The sequence below is a fragment of the Nycticebus coucang genome, chromosome 19 (genome assembly GCF_027406575.1).
Source record: "Nycticebus coucang isolate mNycCou1 chromosome 19, mNycCou1.pri, whole genome shotgun sequence".
NCBI classification, from domain to species: domain Eukaryota; kingdom Metazoa; phylum Chordata; class Mammalia; order Primates; family Lorisidae; genus Nycticebus; species Nycticebus coucang.
The window spans coordinates 16,514,088-16,534,172 of NC_069798.1; positions in this window are offsets into that span (position 1 = coordinate 16,514,088).

The window sequence follows — 20,085 nt, forward strand, 5'->3', positions numbered from 1 at the left end:
GAATATTTTATGAGGAGGACTCCCCAGGCAATTGAAGCAGTATCAAAAATACACTACTGGGACCTGATCAAACTAAAAAGCCTCTGCACAGCCAAGAACATAGTAAGTAAAGCAAGCAGACAGCCCTCAGAATGGGAGAAAATATTTGCAGGTTATACCTCTGACAAAGGTCTAATAACCAGAATCCATAGAGAATTCAAATTTATTAGTAAGAAAAGAACACGTGACCCCATTTCAGGGTGGGCAAGGGACTTAAAGAGAAACTTCTCTAAAGAAGACAGACGCAAGATCTACAAACACATGAAAAAAAGCTCATCATCCTTAATCATCAGAGAAATGCAAATCAGAACTACTCTGAGATATCACCTAACCCCAGTAAGAGTAGCCCACATAACAAAATCCCAAAACCAGAAATGTTGGCATGGATGTGGAGGAAAGGGCACACTTCTACACTGCTGGTGGGAATGCCCACTAATACGTTCCTTCTGGAAGGATGTTTGGAGAATACTTAGAGACCTAAAAATAGACCTGCCATTCGATCCTATAATTACTAGGTTTATACCCAGAAGACCAAAAGTCACAATATAACAAAGACATCTGTACCAGAATGTTTATTGCCATCCAATTCATAATTGCTAAGTCATGGAAGAAGCCCAAGTGCCCATCGACCCACGAATGGACTAGCAAATTGTGGTCCATGTATACCATGGAATACTATGCAGCCTTAAAGAAAGATGGAGACTTTACCTCTTTCATGTTTACATGGATGGAGCTGGAACATATTCTTCTTAGCAAAGTATCTCAGGAATGGAAGAAAAAGTATCCAATGTACTCAGCCCTACTATGAAGCTAAATTATAGCTTTCACATGAAGACTATAACCCAACTATAGCACAAGAGTATGGGGAAAGGGCAAGGAAGGGGAAGGGAGGGGGGAGGTTTTGGTGGAGGAAGGGTAATGGGTGGGGCCACATCTATGGTGCATCTTAGAATGGGTACAGGCGATTGCACTAATGTACACAGCTATGATTTAACAATAAAAGAAAAAGAAAAAGAAAAAAAAAGAAATATAATGTTTTCTAGGCCAGAATATACCTATCTGGGAGTGTGGTGCTGCAAACCACCTAACCTAAGAGAGACTACTTTTTTAATTTTTTTAGACAGTCTCATTCTGTTGTCCAGGCCAGAGTGTCTTCTAGCGCCCTTTACTGACAAAACTGGGCCTGTCTGGGTCTGAAAAGGAGCAAGATAATTGGCACGACTAGATTTAATTTTTAGGCAACTAAAGGATTGCAGACACTCCCTGAATTATTAGGTATTATGTCCCAATAAACCCATTGTAAGTTGAAAATAGATGTACCGTAAGTCAAAAATGCATTTAGCCTGGCCTACTGTAAATGAGCTCAGAACACCAACATTAGCCTATAGGCAGCCAAAATCATCTAACGCAGAGTCTATTTTATAATCAGGTGTTGAACATCTCACGTAATTTGTTGAATACTGTACTGGACGTAAAAACCAGAATGGTTGTATGAACACTTGAATTACAGTGTCTACTGCATGTGTATTGCTTCTGCACCATTGTCAAGTCCAAACATCATTAAGTTAAACCAACCTAAGGAACCATCTGTATTCAGATTCTCCCATTCTTATGTCAGTTTTGATAATTTGTGTTTTCCATGGAATTTGTCCATTTCATCTAAATTTTCAAATTTAAAAATTTATTTATAATAATCTCTCATTTTTAAATATCTTCAGAATTTGTAGTGATAGCCTCTTATTATTTTTAATATTAGTAATATGTTCTTCTTTCTCCTTTTTCTTGATTAGTCTTGCTAAGTATTCATTAACTGTATTAATATCTTTGAAGATACTTTTGGTTGCCTTGATTTTTTTTTTCTATTGTATGTTTCATTTCCATTTCAATAATGTTTTGCTTTTATCTTTATTTTTCTTCCATCTACCTTCACCTTTCTCTTGGCTTACTTCGTAGTTCTTTTCCTAACTTCTTGATGAGGATTGTTGTGTTATGGATTTTAAGCCTTTTAAAAAATTTCTAGTTGTATGCATTTAATGCTACAAAATTCCCTCTAGCACACCTTCACTTTCAATAACATGTTTTCTTCTGGGATCATTTTCATTCTGCTTTAGTTAGTTGTGTTTTTTAAGTTGGTTCCTGCTGGTTACACTTGTCTTTAAGTGTTTATTTGAAATGTCTCTATTTAGTCTTTATTTTTGAAAGCATTTTCCTTGTGTACACAATTTTAGGCTGGCAGTAATGTTCTTTTAGCCCTTTAACGACATCCTTTTACTGCCTTTTTGTTTTATAATTTCTTTTGAAAAGTATACCATAATTCTGTTGTTCTTCCCTGAAAGTCAAAGGTCTATTTTCTTTGTCTGTTTATAAGATGCTCTTTTTAGTCTTTGTAGGTTAATTTTATTTGTATTTATTCTGGTTAGAGTTCTTAGAGTTTCAACTTATATTTTTTGCTTGTTTTGGAAAATTCTCAGAGTGCCTATTTTGTTCAATTGTCTCTTTCCTTTCTTTTTTAGACTTCAGTTACACTTATAAAAATCATTTTTATCATGTTTCATATGTCTCTTATCCTCTTTTGCTGTTTTAATTTTTTTTATTTCTCTGAGGAAATATCAATTGGAATATTTTCTACTGATCCAGATCACTAATCTTTTCTGCTGCTATGTCTAATTTGCTTTTAAATCTAACTTTGGAATTTTTAATTTCAATATCATATTATTAAAACTCATGTCTTCTAATTATTTTTATAGATTCCTGTAGTCTGATAAAATTTTCCATCTTTATTTTCCTATTTTGATTATGTTATAGTCATTCAAAATTCTGTGTCCAATAATTTTAATTTAAATATTCACCTTTGAATCTGCTTCTAAAGTCTATTTTTTTAAACTGTTGATTTTTGGTATTCTGGCATGCTTGGTAAATTTGACCATTTAATGGTGGACATTATGTATAAAAAAGTTGTAGATGCTGTGGATAACACAGGATTTAATTTTCATCTTACCAGGTCGACAACCACAGGAAGATTATCTTGATCCATCAGACTTGAGTTTTATTTTCAACATGAGGGCCTGTGAGCACTGGTCTATTTTAGGTTTGTCGTTATTCCTAGAGCCTATCCCTTCAAAGATCTCAAGGGTAAGCCTGGTATGTTTATTAGAGATTCTCTTTCTTGGCAGGCTATGAACTTCAATTTTTGTCTTCCCAGCACCATGAGACTACTGAAATGTCTGCTTAGATTTTTAGCTTCTTAGCAGCTGGTTTTTGCTTGTTTTCTTGGCAATTTGCCTCACACATGTGCAACTAGAAGTTGGAAAATACCTCAAGGAAAAATTGCACACATAATACCCACTTTACATCTCTGCAGTTAGCTTTTCTTTCCGATCGTGAGTCCTCAAGTTGTGGCATCCTTGGTAGCCCTGTACAACAATTTTGACTCCCCTGCCAGGGAGACTGCTATAAACTCCTGGCTACTGCTCATTATTCAGCATCTATGTTCCACAAAGCAAACTGGCAAATGCCCGGAGGGAGAGGAGAGCAAGAAGCTCCCTTCTCTCTGTTTCTTCTTTCCAACATTTTCTTCTTTTAAGATTGAGGGACACTTGAAAGGTACAACAGAAGTCCCACTGGAAAGAGTTCACGTAGAGTAGGAAAATTCGAGAAAACCAGGCAATGGTGGTGAGGTTGGAGTGGACAACAGAAGAAAATTTTTTAAATTACAGAAGTTTCAGCTAGATAAAGGCCAGCAAGGAAGCCTTAGGTAAAGCCACAGAAGTGTTCATGAGAGGAAAAGAATCAGCTTTAAACATCTGCTTAGCCCAAAGAGCAAGAAGCTGTCTTAGGGCAGTACTCATTCAAGTAAGGGGAGGGCTTTCTTAGCCCCTTTTGTCTCGCCTCTGCCCATACTCCAACCAATTCTGAATTATTACTAAGAGCAAATAGATAACACAAGTGAGAGTGAGGAAAAGCAAGAAAAGAAACACCCAGTCTTCCCCCTCACCCCAACAAAGAGGCCAGCCTGTGTTGTGTCAATGCTAAGAGTAACCTGCAGTGTCATGGAATTACCTACACTCTTCATTAATTCACAAGGTTTTGCCAGCCCTTATTTCCAACAGATAAACAAATGTACCACTGAAGCTCAGGTTCCAGTTGGCTCTTCATGGTGGTTGTGAGGGACTCTCAGAATTCAGTTTGAAGGGCAGAATGGGTCTGAAGGCTGGAAGCCCAATCCCCCCCGAAGAGGAACCCCAAAGAACAGAACTGAGCCCAGTATACTGATGGCCTTTTTTCCCCCTTGAACTTTGAACTGTTCCATTCTGGACTTATTAATTTTATCTCATGTCTAAGCATGAAATAAATATAGTACTGAAAAAGGTGTTTGTGTCCCAGTGACAAATACAATCCATGTAGTTGTTAAAAGGAAATTCCAGAATCCTCCTGTGGTCTTGCCTCCTATTAGGCAGGAAGAAGCAGTTCCCCAAGGACAGAGTTGACTAGAACTTCATGCCCCCACAGGGCTTCATTGGAAGTTAGTCTTTGGAAGTTCTAGCACAAACATACTCCCACCCACCTGGCTCATTTACAGACCATGAACAACTTGGCTCTTCCTCCCAGCAGAGCAGTTTTCATGAGTCACTTCTGTCTTTTTATTTTGAACTTTCTGCTTCAGGGGGCCCTAAGGATCTCTCTGACACTGAGGATGCTTTCAGCACTCAGCACACAATGAACAATAGCAAAACTACGAGAAAGACATACTCCCCTTCTTAGGCCTGGTACCTAATTTGATAAAAGCCAAAAACAGGGCGAAGTGACACATTGATGCAAACACACAAGGGAATGTGCCAGAAGATGATGCTTCTGGCTTTCTGTCCAAAGAGACTGATTAATTCTGGTCTAGAAAACACAGCAACTCAATGCTAGGAAGTCTTGGAAAAATCTTCCTTGGGAGCAATAATAATCCCTAGACCCAACCTTCAGTTCTAGAGGTATAGATTTGCTTATTCCATAAAGAATGAACACACTACTGAGAGCCATCACCCAAGAAGAGAATGTTCAGAGAAAAGCCACAAGAGGGTTCAGGGTGGCAGAATGGAACACATGGGCCATAGCTGCTTCTGTTACATCCTTGGTTTGGTCCCTATGTCCTTAGTAAGGGCGCCCAGGTTTTTTCCCTGATGGATTTGGAGTATTGCAAATTATTTGGCTCTCTGCCTGATTTCAGATCACCACCTTGGAAGAAGTACACTGGACAAGAAATATGTCCCTCCACGAGCCAAGTGTAGTAAATGAGTTTTTTATGCTTGTGGAGTATTTTTAATATTGTGGGATGAGAAAAGGACTCTTCTTTTCTGTCTTAATTTTCTGACTATGCAAACCATTATTAGCATCTTGGGGCTCCTGGAAATATCCAAGGTCCCTGTTGGTGCTTCCTTGAGCTTGGACTCACTAACATTTATCTGTCTAAAGTGAAAGGTATCTCTAATGATCCCAGCTGACATTTATTCAGTGCCTTTCACTCAGTGATCCCAACGAGCTCTACAGGCTGATTTACGGGCTGTCCACGGAGTGGAAGTGAATGGTAATGACCACAGTGATGATGATGGTGATGGATCACCCAGGCTCTGGTATTTGATATGTCATGTTGTTTCTGGGGCGTTTCCAATTTCCCGAGCTTCCCGGTGATTAGAAGCATACGGGTGAGAGAGTGCTCCATCCATTTCATCTTGCTTTTCTCCGTGGAGATGGCTCTGATTGGAGCCTTGGGAGGACTTAAGTCTCTGTCCCCCTCACACAAATTTTAGTAATGAGCCCAAGACAGACATTTTGAAATGCTATGGTGGGGTCAGCCTGCGTCCCACCTCATACAGACTGTGAGACTCCTGCCCCCTTCCCCTTTCAGTATCCTCAACCACCTGGAACTCTCTGGAGGTTTTTTTCTCCATGGGGAAAAGGAAGGAGGCAGAAGCTTGGACAAACATTGTCAGGTTGGGAGGTTTATGGTGGCATAAGCATCAGCATTTCTGATTTTTTTTTTTTTTTTTTTTGGCTTTCTGATCTCTTTTTAGGCCGTGTGATGAAGCCCTCCTCCCTTTTCTTTTCAAACAAAATCCTATAGGGAATCAGTGCTGAAGTGGATGGAAGTAAGCTGTTCCCCTGCAAGCCCTTGCATCCCTTCCCCGCCCCTCATCGTGGTGGCCTCTGAGACCCAGATTAAAAACCACTGGCTTCCTGCTTACTAGATTGTGCTTTGTACACAACGGATCTGAATTTCTTTCTAAGGTTCACCAGGCACTTTTAAGTAAATTATTGAATATCTATGTGCTCCCTTTGTTTCATCTTTAAAATGGAGACTCAGAATTCATCAAATATTACTATTAAGGCTATTAAAGTTAGGATGAAAATGTGCTAGAATAATAGTAATAGGGATAATAAGGTTTTCAGGCTAATTCTTTCCTTTCTAACCCCATCTAATCCTTATGACCTCCCTGTGGGGCAGGCATTATTATTATCTCAAATGGGAGAAACTGAGCCACAGAGAGGTTATGCAAATTTCCCAAGGTCACTCATTGTCTGAGAGGTGCAGGCACAAGGCAACACCAGGGAGACTGTCCCCAAAGACCCTTGATTAGAATTCCTCACTCTTGGTTTTCAAACATGGTTGCATATTAGAATTGCTTCAAGATTTTTAAAAATTTCAGAAGCCCAGGTTGCTTCCCAAGCCAATTAAATTATAGTTTCAGGAGGTGGGATGCTGGTGGCAGCATTTTTAACCCCCTCACCCCCCCCTTTATGGGTTGAGTTGTATCCTCCAAAAAAAGTATGTTGAGGTTCTAACCCTTGGAATCTCAGAAAGTGACCTTATTTCCAAATAAGATCATTGCGGGATATAATAACTCACATTAGAATGAAATCATACTGGAATAGGGTCTGCCCTTAATCAGTGGTGTCCTTATAAGAAGATGGCCAGGGCGGCGCCTGTGGCTCAAGGAGTAGGGTGCCGGTCCCATATGCCGGAGGTGGTGGGTTCAAACCCAGCCCCGGCCAAAAAAAAAAAAAAAAAAAAAAAAACTATGAAAAAAAAAAAAAAGAAGATGGCTATGGGCAGTTGGGGGTCCAGTGAGCTGTGAGTGTATTCCATAGTTAGAGCATAACTGGTGGTGGTGGTGGGGGGAGGCCAGAAATGTAGGTGAAGGCAATTTTCTTTGGCTTCCAACCCCCCATGTTCTCCTGCTTTCTCTCATTTTTCTAGTTTCTATCTCAATCTTCTTTGCCAGGTCACACACAGCCTTGAAGTGTTAGAATTCTTCAAAGCTCCATGGGAGAATGCCATGTGGTTGTGAAGACAGGGATTAGCGTCACATAGCTGCAAGCCAAGAAATGTACAAGATTTCTGCAAACCACCAGAAGCCAGGAAGAGGCAAAGAAGGGGCCTTCCTTCCAGGTTTCAAAGGAAGTGTGGCTCTTCTGACACCTTGATTTCAGACTTCTAGCCTCCAAAACTGTGCGTCAATACATTTCTGTGGTTTAAGCCACCCAGTTTGTAATATGATGTTATGGCAGCACTTGGAGACTAATGTAGTTACCTAACTGACTTCAGTGTGTGGACAGGTTTGAGAACCACTACTGTATTTTAATCTCTCTCATTCAGAATCCATTGTATAGATGGGGGGAAAAAGCCCTATCAGATAACCTACTCTTGATGAGGACTGGTGTGAGGGTCATTTGCTGCCCTGTGTCAGTACTGGCTGTGCCACTGTCTGAGGCATGGGTCAGTGCTGACTAGGTGTATTTGAGAAGAATGATGGCTGGCACCAAGGAAGACTTAGAGTGTTACTCCCAAAGCTCCTGTTCACAGGGGAAACTGCAATGGCAGCTGTGAGTATGAGCATAGGGTGCCTGGCACAGGGGCACAGGGTGGGTGGGCTGGAGGATGAATGCTTCCTCTGTGGCTATATTATGATATTGCACAAAAAAACCCATCCTGGGGGCAGAAAGGGTGATCAATAAGGTATCTGCAATCTACAGATGCAGGCACAGGTAAAACAGAGCCCTAAGGGAAATTGCCAAGATATTTGGAAGAAGGGAATATTCAAATGCATCAAAGAAGAGGTGATGTTTAAACTCAGGGATCAGACTTTTTTTTTTTTTTTTTTAAATTTCAGGTTAATGTGAGGGTACAACCAACCAGGTCACAAAATTTGAATTTCTTAGGTACTCTCTCTTGTAGTTGTGTCTCATACCCCAAAGATGTCCCATATACCCCTACATTGTGCTCATTAAGGGGAGCAGCCTAAGCCCCCATCCCTTTTCTCCCCTCCCCCCAACTTGAATTCAAATAAATTTTTCTCCTCTATGGGCATGAATGAGGTCGTCTACTGGTTTCATACTAGTATTGAGCACATTGGATACTTGTTTTTCCATTCTTGTAATACTTTACTAAGAAGAATGTGTTTCAACTCAGTCATCCAGGTTAATACAAAAGACATAAAGTCACCATCTTTTTTTATGGCTGATTATTATTCTGTGGTATACACATACCACAGTTTGTTAATGCATTACTGAGTTGATGGGCATTTAGGGTGTTTCCACATCTTGGCAATTGTGAATTTAGCTGCGATAAACAATCTAGTGCAAAATATCCTTACGATAAAATAATTTTTTTTCTGTGAGTAGATGCCTAGTAGTGGGATTGAAGGGTTAAATGGAAGATCTAATTTGAGTCCTTTGAGGATTCTCCATACTTCTTCCCAAAGAGGCTGTATTAGTTTGCATTCCCACCAACAGTGTAAAAGTGTTCCCCTCTCTCTGCATCCGTGCCATATCTGCAACTTCAGGACTTTTTGATGTGGGCTAATCCTACTAGGGTTAGTTGATATCTCAGGGTGGTTTTTATTGCATTTCTTTGATGGGTAGGAATTATGAGCATTTTTCATATTTTTTTAGCCTTTCACCGTCTTTCTCAGAGAAGCTATATTCATGTCCCTTGTCCAGTGATAGATGGGATTTTTTGCTCTATTTTTGTTGACTAATTTGAGTTTTCTATAGATTCTAGTATCAACCTTTGTCAGATTCATAACATGCAAATACGTTTTCTCATTCTAAAGGTTGTCTATTTGCTTTGATTCTTGGATCTTTAGCTGTGCAGAAGCTTTTCCATTTAATCAAGACCCATTTGTTTATTTTTGTTGTTTTTGCATTTATCATGGAAGTCTTCTTCATAAAATCTTTGACCAGGCTGACATCCTCAAGAGTTTTCCCCTCACTTTTTTCTAGGATTTTTATTGTTTCATGCCTTGGATTGAAATCTTTTAACCATCTCGAATCAATTTTTGTAAGTGTTGAAAGGTGCGAGTCCAGTTTCAGTCTTTTACATGTGGTTATCCAATTCTTCCAGCACCATTTACTGAATAGGGATTCTTCCCCCCAGTATATGCTTTTGTTTGGTTTATCAATGATCAGATGGCTGTAAAAGACTGGTTTCATCTCTTGGTTTTCTATTCTGTTCTAAATTCCTATGTCTCTATTTTTGTTCCAATACCATGCAATTTTGATCACTATGGACTTATAATATAGCCTAAAGTCTGGTAGAGTGATGCCTCCAGCTTTGTTTTTATTACTAAAAATTGCCTTGGCTATACAGGGTTTTATGATTCCATGTGAAATGTAGAACTATTTTTTCCAATTCTTCAAAGTATGATGTTGGTATTTTAATGGGGATTGCACTGAATCTGTAGATTGCTTTGGGAAGTATAGATATTTTAATATTATTGATTCTTCCCAGCCAAGAACATGATATGTTCTTCCATTTGTTAATGTCTTCTGCAATTTCTTTTCTCAGAGTTTCATAATTCTCTTTGTACAGTTCCTTCACCTCTTTTGTTAGGAATATTTCAAAGTATTTTGTTTTCTTTGAAGCTACTGTGAAGGGAATTGTGTTTTTGATTAGCTTCTAGACTTGGCTGTTGTTGGCTATACAAAGGCTACTGATTTATGGACATTGATTTTATACCCTGAGAAATTACTATATTTCTTAATTACTTCCAGGAGTCTTGTGGTTCAATCTCTGGGCTTCTCTATAAGATCCCAGTATACGATCATCTAATTGGCAAAGAGCAAGTGTTTGACCTCCTCTTCCCCCATTTGGATGCCCTTTATATCCTTCTCTTGTATGATTGCATTGGCTAGAACTTCCAGCACTATGTTGAATAGTAGTGGTAATAGAGGACATCCTTATCTGGTTCCAGTTCTAAGTGGAAGAGTTATACACTGTTCAGTATGATATTAGCTGTGGGTTTGTCGTACATGGTTTTAAACAGCTTACAAAATGGATCACCTATTCCTATATTCTTAAATGTTCTTGTTAGAAACACATGAAAAAATGTTCATCATCTCTATATATTAGAGAAATGCAAATCAAAACATCCCTGAGATATCATCTAACCCCAGTGAGAATGGCCCACATCACAAAATCTCAAAACTGCAGATGCTGGCGTGGATGTGGAGAGAAGTGAACACTTTTACACTGCTGGTGGGACTGCAAACTAGTACAACCTTTCTGGAAGGAAGTATGGAGAAACCTCAAAGCACTCAAGCTAGACCTCCCATTTGATCCTGCAATCCCATTACTGGGCATCTACCCAGAAGGAAAGAAATCCTTTTATCATAAGGACACTTGTACTAGACTGTTTATTGCAGCTCAATTTACAATCGCCAAAATGTGGAAACAGCCTAAATGCCCACCAACCCAGGAATGGATTAACAAGCTGTGGTATATGTATACCATGGAATACTATTCAGCCATTAAAAAAAATGGAGACTTTACATCCTTCGTATTAACCTGGATGGAAGTGGAAGACATTATTCTTAGTAAAGCATCAAAGAATGGAGAAGCATGAATCCCATGTACTCAATCTTGATATGAGGACAATTAATGACAATTAAGGTTATGGGGGGGGGGAAGCAGAAAGAGGGATGGAGGGAGGGGGGTGGGGCCTTAGTGTGTGTCACACTTTATGGGGGCAAGACATGATTGCAAGAGGGACTTTACCTAACAATTGCAATCAGTGTAACCTGGCTTATTGTACCCTCAATGAATCCCCAACAATAAAAAAAAAAAAAAGTTCTTGTTAGAAAAGGATGCTGAATTTTGTCAAATGCTTTTTCTGTATCTATTAAGAGGATTATAAGGTCTTTGTTTTTGTTTCTATTGATATAGTGAATTACCTTTATGGATTTGCGTATGTAAAACCAGCCTTGCACCCCTAGGATGAAGCCTACCTGATCATGATGTATAATTTTTTAAATGTGTTTTCTATTGTCTAAGATTTTGTTTTATTGAGTATTTTCGCATTTATATTCATTAGTAAAATTGGTCTGTAGTTCTCCTTTTTTAGTTTGGTCTTTTCCTGGTTTTGATATCAGGGTGATGTTGGAGAACCTTCCTTCTCAATGTTTTGGGATAGTTTCTGCAGTACAGGTACAAGCTCTTCATTGAAGTTTTGATAGAATTCTGGTGTGAAGCTGTCTGGTCAAGAGCTTTTTATTTGTTGTTGTTGGAATATTTTTTATTGTTTCTTTGATCTCAATACTTGATATTGGTCTGTTCAAGAGATCTATTTCTTCTTGGTTAAGTCTAAGGAAAGGGTGTAATTACAGGTATTGGTCCATTTCCTTTATATTCTCAAATTTCTGGGCATAGAGAAATTGTATCTCTGTGATATCTGTTGTTATTTCCCCTTTTTCTTTTCTGATTGAGGTTATTAGAGATTTTACTTTCTATTTCTAGTTAATCTGGCCAAAGGTTTTATAAATTTTATTTATTTTTTTCAAAGAACCAATTTTTGTTTCATTAATTTTCTGAATGATTCTTTTGTTTTCAATTTCATTTATTTTTTTATTTAATTTTATTTATTTATTTTCTTCTGCTGGGTTTGGAATTGGATTGCTCTTCCTTTTCCATTTCCTTAAGGTGATTAATTAGTTGATTGTCTTTTTCTGTTTTGTGTAGGCATCTAATGTGATAAATTTCCCTCTTAGGACTTCTCTTTCAGTATCCCACAGATTTTGATAACTTATAGGTGCATTGTTATATTTGAGAAATTTAATAATTTCCTCCTTTATCTCTTCCTTGATGCAACTGGCATTCTGCATATGGTTGTTTAATTTTCATGACTTTGGGTGGGAATGAAAATTTTTGTTGGAGTTGAGTCCCATCATTATTGCCTTGTGGTCTGAGAAGATACAAGGTGTAATTTCAATTCTTTTAATTTTGTCAAGGTTTGATTTGTATCCAAGGATGTGATCTATTTTGGAGTATATTCTATGGGCTGTCAAGAAGAGTGTATATTCCCTAGCTTTGAGATAGTGTGTTCTGTATATGTCTATTAAGCCCATTTGTTCTGGGGTCACATTTAAGTCCCTTGTATGTTTTTTAGTTTCTGTTTAGAGGATCTGTCCAGTTCTGCCAGAGGGGTGTTAAAGTCCCCAAATTTTATGGTGTTATAGGGTATCATATTGCAAATCTGGGAGCATTTAAGTTGGTTGCATGAATATTTAGAATTGAAATGTCCTCTTGTTGTATTGTTCCCTTGACCATAATGAAGTGACCATCTTTATCTTTTTTGACTTTAGTTGCTTTAAATCCACTTGTATCTGAAAATAAGATTGCAACCCCTCCTTTCTTCTGGTTTCCATTTACCCAAAATATGATTTTCCATCCCTTTACCCTGAGTCTAGATTTGTCCTTTAAGGGTAGGTATGTTTCCTAGAGATAGCATATAGATGGCTTGTCATTTTTTATCCAGTTGTCCAGCCTGTGCCTCTTCAGTGGGGAATTCAAGCCCTTAACCTTTATTGAGAGAATTGATAAGTGTGATGAAGTTCTATTCATCTTATTTTGTAAAAGTCCATTGCTTAGTTTTGTCTTTTGTGCAATTGTTGAAGCTAGATTTTCTCTGTTAGTTTCTGGGTGTTTACTTTGTTGGTGGGCCATTGTGATGGTCAGTGTGGAGAATAGGTCTAAATATTTCCTGTAGAGCTGGTCTTGTTGTGGTTAATCTCCTCAATGTTTGCATATCAGTAAAAGATTTGATTTCTCCATTGATTTTGAAGTTTAGTTTAGCAAAATACAGAATTCTGGGCTTATAATTGTTTTGTTTAAGAAGGTTAAAGGTAGATGATCATTCTCTTCTGGCTTTCAGTTTCAGCTGAAACATCTGCTGTCATCCTGGTAGACATGCCCCTGTAGGTCAGTTGGTACTTACTCCTGGCAGAATTTTATCTTTTGTCTTTGCTTTGGACAAGTTCATTACAATGTGTCTTGGAGATGCCCTGTTTGTGTTGAGATGACCCAGGGTTCAATATACTTCTTTTTTTTTTTTGTAGAGACAGAGTCTCACTTTATCGCCCTCAGTAGAGTGCCGTGGCATCACACAGCTCACAGCAACCTCCAAATCCTTGGGCTTAGGCGATTCTCCTGCCTCAGCCTCCTGAGTAGCTGGGACTACAGGCTCCTGCCACAACGCCCGGCTATTTTTTTTTTTGTTGCAGTTTGGCCGGGGCTGGGTTTGAATCCGCCACCCTCGGCATATGGGGCCGGCGCCCTACCCGCTGAGCCACAGTTAAAAGGCGTGTTTCAGAAACTTTAGTAAAACTTGGGGAATTTTCATTTATGATATCCTTTAGTGGGGCTTCCATTCCTTTGGGGTGTTTTTCTTCTTCAGAGATCAAATTTGTATATTTGAACTCTTCACAAAGTCCCATAATTCTCTGAGTGAATGTTCTGCTTTCTCTCTCTTCTGCCTCTTTAAATACCTCGGTTAGCTCAAGAACTTTATCCCCTTCCTCTGAGATTCTTTATTGTCCATGGTCTAATCTGTTATTGATATTTGTTTTCTCCTGCATTTTAAAATTCCCTGACTGACTGCTTCAATTCTTTAAGTTCTGCCATATCCTAGCTACATTCTTCATATCCTTTGTCCATTTTTTGGTTCTGCTTTCCACTTTCTCATTAATTCACTTTATTGCCTTTGTCATCCATATTTTAAATTCACTTTCTGTCATTTTCATTAATTCTTTTTTTTTTTGAAATAGAATTTATTTATTTTTATTTTATTTTATTTTTTTGCAGTTTTTTTGACCCAGGGCAGGTTTAAACCCACCACCTCTGGTATATGGGGCCAGTACCCTACTCCTTGAGCCACAGGCACCTCCCTCCATTAATTATTTATAGGTGGAATTCTTTGCAGTAGCTTCCTCGTGGTCCCCTGGGGGAAGGGATTGATCTGTTTTGAATTTTCATATTGCCAGAATTTTTCTGTTGGTTCCTCCCCATGTGTGTTTTCTTCTTGTTCACTTTCTTTGCCTATTTTTTTCCTTTTAACTATCTCCTTTACTTTAAATTACCTTGTCTCAGAGCTTAGGTGTTGAAGTGGTCTTCTGTGCTGGTTTTCCTCAGCTCTAGACCCCCTCACTGGCTCCTGTAGTCTAGTACTGCTTCACTGTGCTCCCGGAGTGATATCCCTGGTTGATTCCCCCAGCCAGAGGTGGTTGGAATTTTCTGTCCCTTGCCTTGCCATGAGTGGCTAGAAAGGAGATGTTCTAGTCCACTGCAACTACCTATTCTGCAGGGCTACTGAGCTTGGAGCCAATCCAGCCCAGGATGGAAGGTTAATATTTTGGTAGGTGATATAAGTGAAGGCTGCTCTAGGCAAGAGGAACACCTTGAGAAAAACTGTGGAAGGGGAATGGGCAGGGTTGAGGCATCTGTTGAGTTGTGAGTGAACTCCATGGGCATGGAGGAGCTGGGGAAGAGAACTTGGGTAAAACAAAAGAAGTCAAAAAAGGTAACTGAAGGCAATTTTCTGTTGGGATTTGAAACATTTTTCCAGATTTCATTTTATAAGCCATATAAAGTCAAACAAAGGTTTTGGTCAGGGAAGAAACACCATCATTAACTTCGACATTGCTAATAACATTTCATAGGTTCCTTACTCTGTGAGCAAAGCTGAAATGTCTCTTTTAATTTTTCCAATGACTTTATAAGATAGATACTATTATTATGCAAATTTCTTTCTTTCTTTCTTTTTTTTTTTTTTTGTAGAGACAGAGTCTCACCCTCGGGTAGAGTGCCATGAGTGAGTGGCTCACAGCAACCTCTAACTCTTGGGCTTACGTGATTCTCTTGCCTCACATATATCCAGAAAGTAAAAATAAGGGAATTTTAGTGACTGCCCAAGTCACATACCTGGTAAAAGGTAGAAACATATACTTGAGCCTTGGCTTCTGGTTCCAGAGTCTAGAGGCTTAGCTGAATTACCACTGAGGATTCCCATCATTGGTGCCAAAGAAAAATGGTCTCTCTGGCCAGGTAAGGCAGGTGCACTGTGGATTGCTGAAGGGAGAGAATGGAGACAGAAAAGCCAGCTAGGAAGTGACTTCAGAATTATATGAAATATCTCCAAAAAGGTCAGATAAGATTTAGCAACTGAGTGTGTATTAGGAGATGTCCCCCCAGTTATGGATAGTTGAGTAACTTGGAGAAAGAGGAGTATGTTGGATGGCAGAAGATAAGAAGATCTTTCTTGGATGTTTGCAAAAGGAAGTACTTATAGAATATCCATGTAGAAGATGTTTAAGAAGTATGTGGAAATGTGATTTAGAGGTAGCTATTCTGCAAGAGAAATGGATCACTGGACCTCATCCTGAGAATTTAGAAACTAAATTTGATGGAGACAGGATGAGTGTGGTGCTTAAGAACATAGGCTCTGGAGCTCAGCTGGTCAAACCCCTAACAACTTTTTTTTTTTTGCAGTTTTATGCCAGGGCTGGGTTTGAACCCACCACCTCCAGTATATGGTGCCGGTGCCCTACTCCAACAGGTGCCGTCCTGCAATTGTTTCTTAGATGTGTGTTCCTGGACAAGCCTTCTTTTCTTCATCCACAAAACGGGGCTACTAATTCATATTCCTATTTCATAGCATCACATGGAGGATTAAATGAGATAAGACATGTGGATTACTTGGCACAAGGAAAATCCCTAAGAAACAGGCATTTGTTTTTGCTTCTTAGGAATCTGAAAGCCTCCCCCTTTAAACTCACTTCACTATTCAATTTCTTTCCCCCACCTAAGACCTTTCTGCGTTCACATTAGAACTTAGTTTTTCTTGTCTGATCTTTCAACTTAGCAGCTTCCTTTTCCTTAAAGATCAATTTCTCCACTAACCCAGGAGGATCTTTTTGTGTTTCCTTTTTTCCTTCTTCTAGATTCATCATGGATGGGGTTTTCTCCCGGTGTATGTGCCTCACTTCATTGAGTTATGTTCCTTAGCATGAGGAGGGGACCGAGCAGTCCCTGCCATTGCCTTTCATGATATAGTTTGTTTGTTCATCTTCCTGGTTATCTCTGCGCATCCTTAGGCATCAATCCAGGGATTTCCTCTGTTTGCCCTGAATACAGTACCTGCTACATTACAGGGGCTCGGTGCATAGATATGAAGTATAGCTTCTCTTTTTAGGCAGGGTTGTGCAGAATCAGATAACACTAAGAGAAGCCTAAGATTGGTTTCCTAGTCTTTTAGTTCTAGAGAGAGGTGCCTATGACAAAGCAAAGAAGTGTGGAGGAAGTGACTCATTATTATCATTTCAATTTCTTGGTGCTCAGTATAAGGAACTTTTTACTCTGGAGAAAATAATGGATATGCTGTGTGGGTAAGGTAATCTTTCCCTGATTATCTGAGGGGCTATAGTTAGAAAGCTGTTTGAAAGAGTGATTGTGTGGGTCATTGCAATAGCCTCACAACTGATGTCCTTCCCCTGGGTTGTTCTCCCTTCCAGTTCATCCTAAGCATTGCCTCAATTTATCTTTTTTAAAAACACATTTTTATCAAGTCACCCTCTAGCTAAAATTTTAATGCCTTCCCTATGCCCAAAGAAGTGTATGTCAAAGTTTTCTTGTGGCCACCAAAGTCCTCTACCTGGAACCTCATCCCATCTCTCCATCCTTCCCCTTCTCTACTATCACAGTGTGTCAGGGCTTCCTGTTGTCCCTCATTCCTACCTCCATGTATGGCATTTATTTCTGTGCTAACCACTAGAGTCAGGGTCCATTTGGTGAGAGGTCAAGAGGCCTTAATTCTCCTGTGCACTCTGCCTCCTGGAACACCCTGCCTGCCTCCCAGTTCCCTTACTTTGCTCAGAACCAAAGCTTGCCTTCCTCTTAACACACCTGTGTGCTTATGTTAACAAATATTATTTGCAAAAGATCAGTAAGTGGGCTAATTAAACACATGTAATTGAAAAGAGAGTGTGGTCTGCAATGTCAAACAGGGGGTTGAGAATGAAGACTGTGGCTTTGGAGCTTCAGCTTTCCATAGCATCTGGATTAGAGCAGAACAGACTGTGAGAGCTACAGCCTTCTCAGAGCTACACCTATGTCCCTGGTGATGGAAAGAAGGGGTTGAGAATATCCAAATTACTTGAGAGAATGAGGAAGGCTCCTTAAACATTTAACATGTTAACAGGAAGGAATTTGGGAGAATCTGCTCCAGTAATTGTTTGTGGTCTAACTGACTGTCACCTATCTGAGTGAGTCCAGTCACCAGTCAACTGCAATTTGCCAGATTTGTCTAATCCTGATTGAGTTTATTCATATAAACTATAGTCAATTTCTTTTTGGACTCAATGCTCCATGAAATTAATCAAACCTTGGGTTTGTCTGCTGTAATCAGTTTGATAGTTGCTTTCTGCTCATAGATGACTCCTTGCTTTCATTAAATCTGAAGGTTTCAGCTTTTGTTAGTGCGCACCGCTTCAATCAATACAGCAGAGTGCAGCTGTCTCCTAAATGAGGATGTCAAGCCAAGGTCCTGGTAGCCAGTGTTTACTATATGCTTAATGATCTGTGTTGTGTGTCACAGTGCCCTCATCACATTTCAGTCTAGGGTCTTGAACTTACCTTAAAAATCCCTTTTCTAAAATTTACCATTACTTATCATTTTTAATTTTCCTTATTTACCATTCCATAACACATCAGCACAGTGCATCAGGAAACAAATTACAGCCCCCAGTTTGGCAGAGCTGAGAAGCATCTGCTCCATGTGTCCCACAAAGGGTAGAATTGCCTTAATATGATGTATATTATTAGTGCTTTTTACCAAATCTTCTCATCTCTGCACAGTCTAGCTATATAATATAATTTTATTTCTTGACTCTGTTATTGATGGGGTCAAGTAACAAGTTTGGGCCAATGAGTTTAAAGCAAAAACAACATGTCATTCCTTTACTGGAACATTAATATTGACATGAGAAGCTTCAGGGTTCTATATTCCATTTGCTACTGCATTTTTCTGGGTTCTCCAGGGAAATATATAAAATATATATTATAAGAAATTGGTTCATGCAGTTATGGAGGCTGAGAAGTCTCAAGTTGTGCAGTTGGCAAGCTGAAGAGCCAGGAAAGATGATGGTGTAAGTTCTGGTCTGAATCTGAAGGCTTGAGAATGAGGAGAGCCAATGGCATAAATTAGTTTGAATCTGAAAGCAAGGGCAGGAAAAAACTAATGTCTTAGGTCAAAGGCAGTCAGACAGAGAGAGGGCAAATGAATGCTTACTTATTCAGAGTTTTGCTCTATCACATGATTCAAGCCTTCACTGGAGTAGATTAGGCCACCCACATTGGGGAGGGCCATCTGCTTTACTCTGTCCGCTGATTCAAATATTAATCTCATTTAGAAACACTCTCATAGAAACATCCAGAATAATGTTTAGCCACCTATCATGCATCCCAGGGTTGGTATATAAAATTAATCATCCCAAGTCCATCCTTTGTCAAGTTGGCACCCATATGCATCTCATTAAACCATCTCTAATCTCCAAACAAAGACAACAACAAGCCCATAATCCTGGCTATCATGATACAAGTATCCTGCATATAACAGAGAATGCAGTAACTTATTCTCTGGAAGAGGAGGTAAAGTCTTTGAGAGATGTCTACTATTCTCCTTAACATAGCATAAAACTAAATACTATGATGCCAAATTAACAACACTTAAACATTATGATATAAATTTAATACATATTATGTTACATGATCAGGGAATAAGGGAGGAAAGAAAAGAAAAATATTTGCTTAACGCACATACGAATATATTAACACCAAAGTAAAAAGAAAACTCTCATGAAAAAGACAGTCCTCATTTCTGTAAATGGTCTTGTGGCCATAGCTAGTGTGTACAACTATCCTTTTCCACTACCCATTCTATATTCCCTTTGACTTCAGTGAGCATCTACAGTCATGGTTCTTTACTTGGTGGAGTGACCCAAAACTTTATTAGTGAAAGATCTGGGCCACTGGTATTCCTACTTAGATTAAGTGGTTGTAGTTTTCCATTGACTTTAATTCTAGGGCATGGTAATAGTAAGAGATTTCCTGTATTTACTTTCATTTTGTAGTAACAGTAGTGCAACTTACCTATGTTATTCAGGATCAATCATCCCAGCCAGCACAGTAACTTTCTTCTTTGCCTATTGATTCAGAGAGGTGCGGAGTTCCAAGTGGCCAGTGGCAGTCTTAACTCCCAGTTCAATAGAATCAATGTTTTGTCTCCTGGTGGGAGCATTCCTTCCTTTGGAACTAAGACATCTAGACAAGCAGAGGGTAAGGTGGAGGAAGCAGGATGTAAAAATTTTGCTAGTGGGTTACTAGGGATAATAGTGAGTTGTACCACTCACATTTCCACCCCTTGATTTCTGAAACCATGAATCCTGCTTATGAGAGAAAAGCATCATACATTGGAAGCTGATTCACAGCATATATAGACCTTTGTTGTCCCTTACCCAGGCCTTGCAAGGTATTGTCACCTAGCTAATGTTGTAACTGAGTCTTCAAAATGTCTTTCTACCATTTTATTAAACCAGCTGATTTAGGATGGTAGAGAATATGGTAAAGCCAGTGAATTTCATGGACATGGGCCCATTGCTGCACTTCAATTGTTGTGAAGTGAGTTCCTCTATCAGAAGACCTGAGGTATAGAATACTGCAATGGTAGTTAAGGC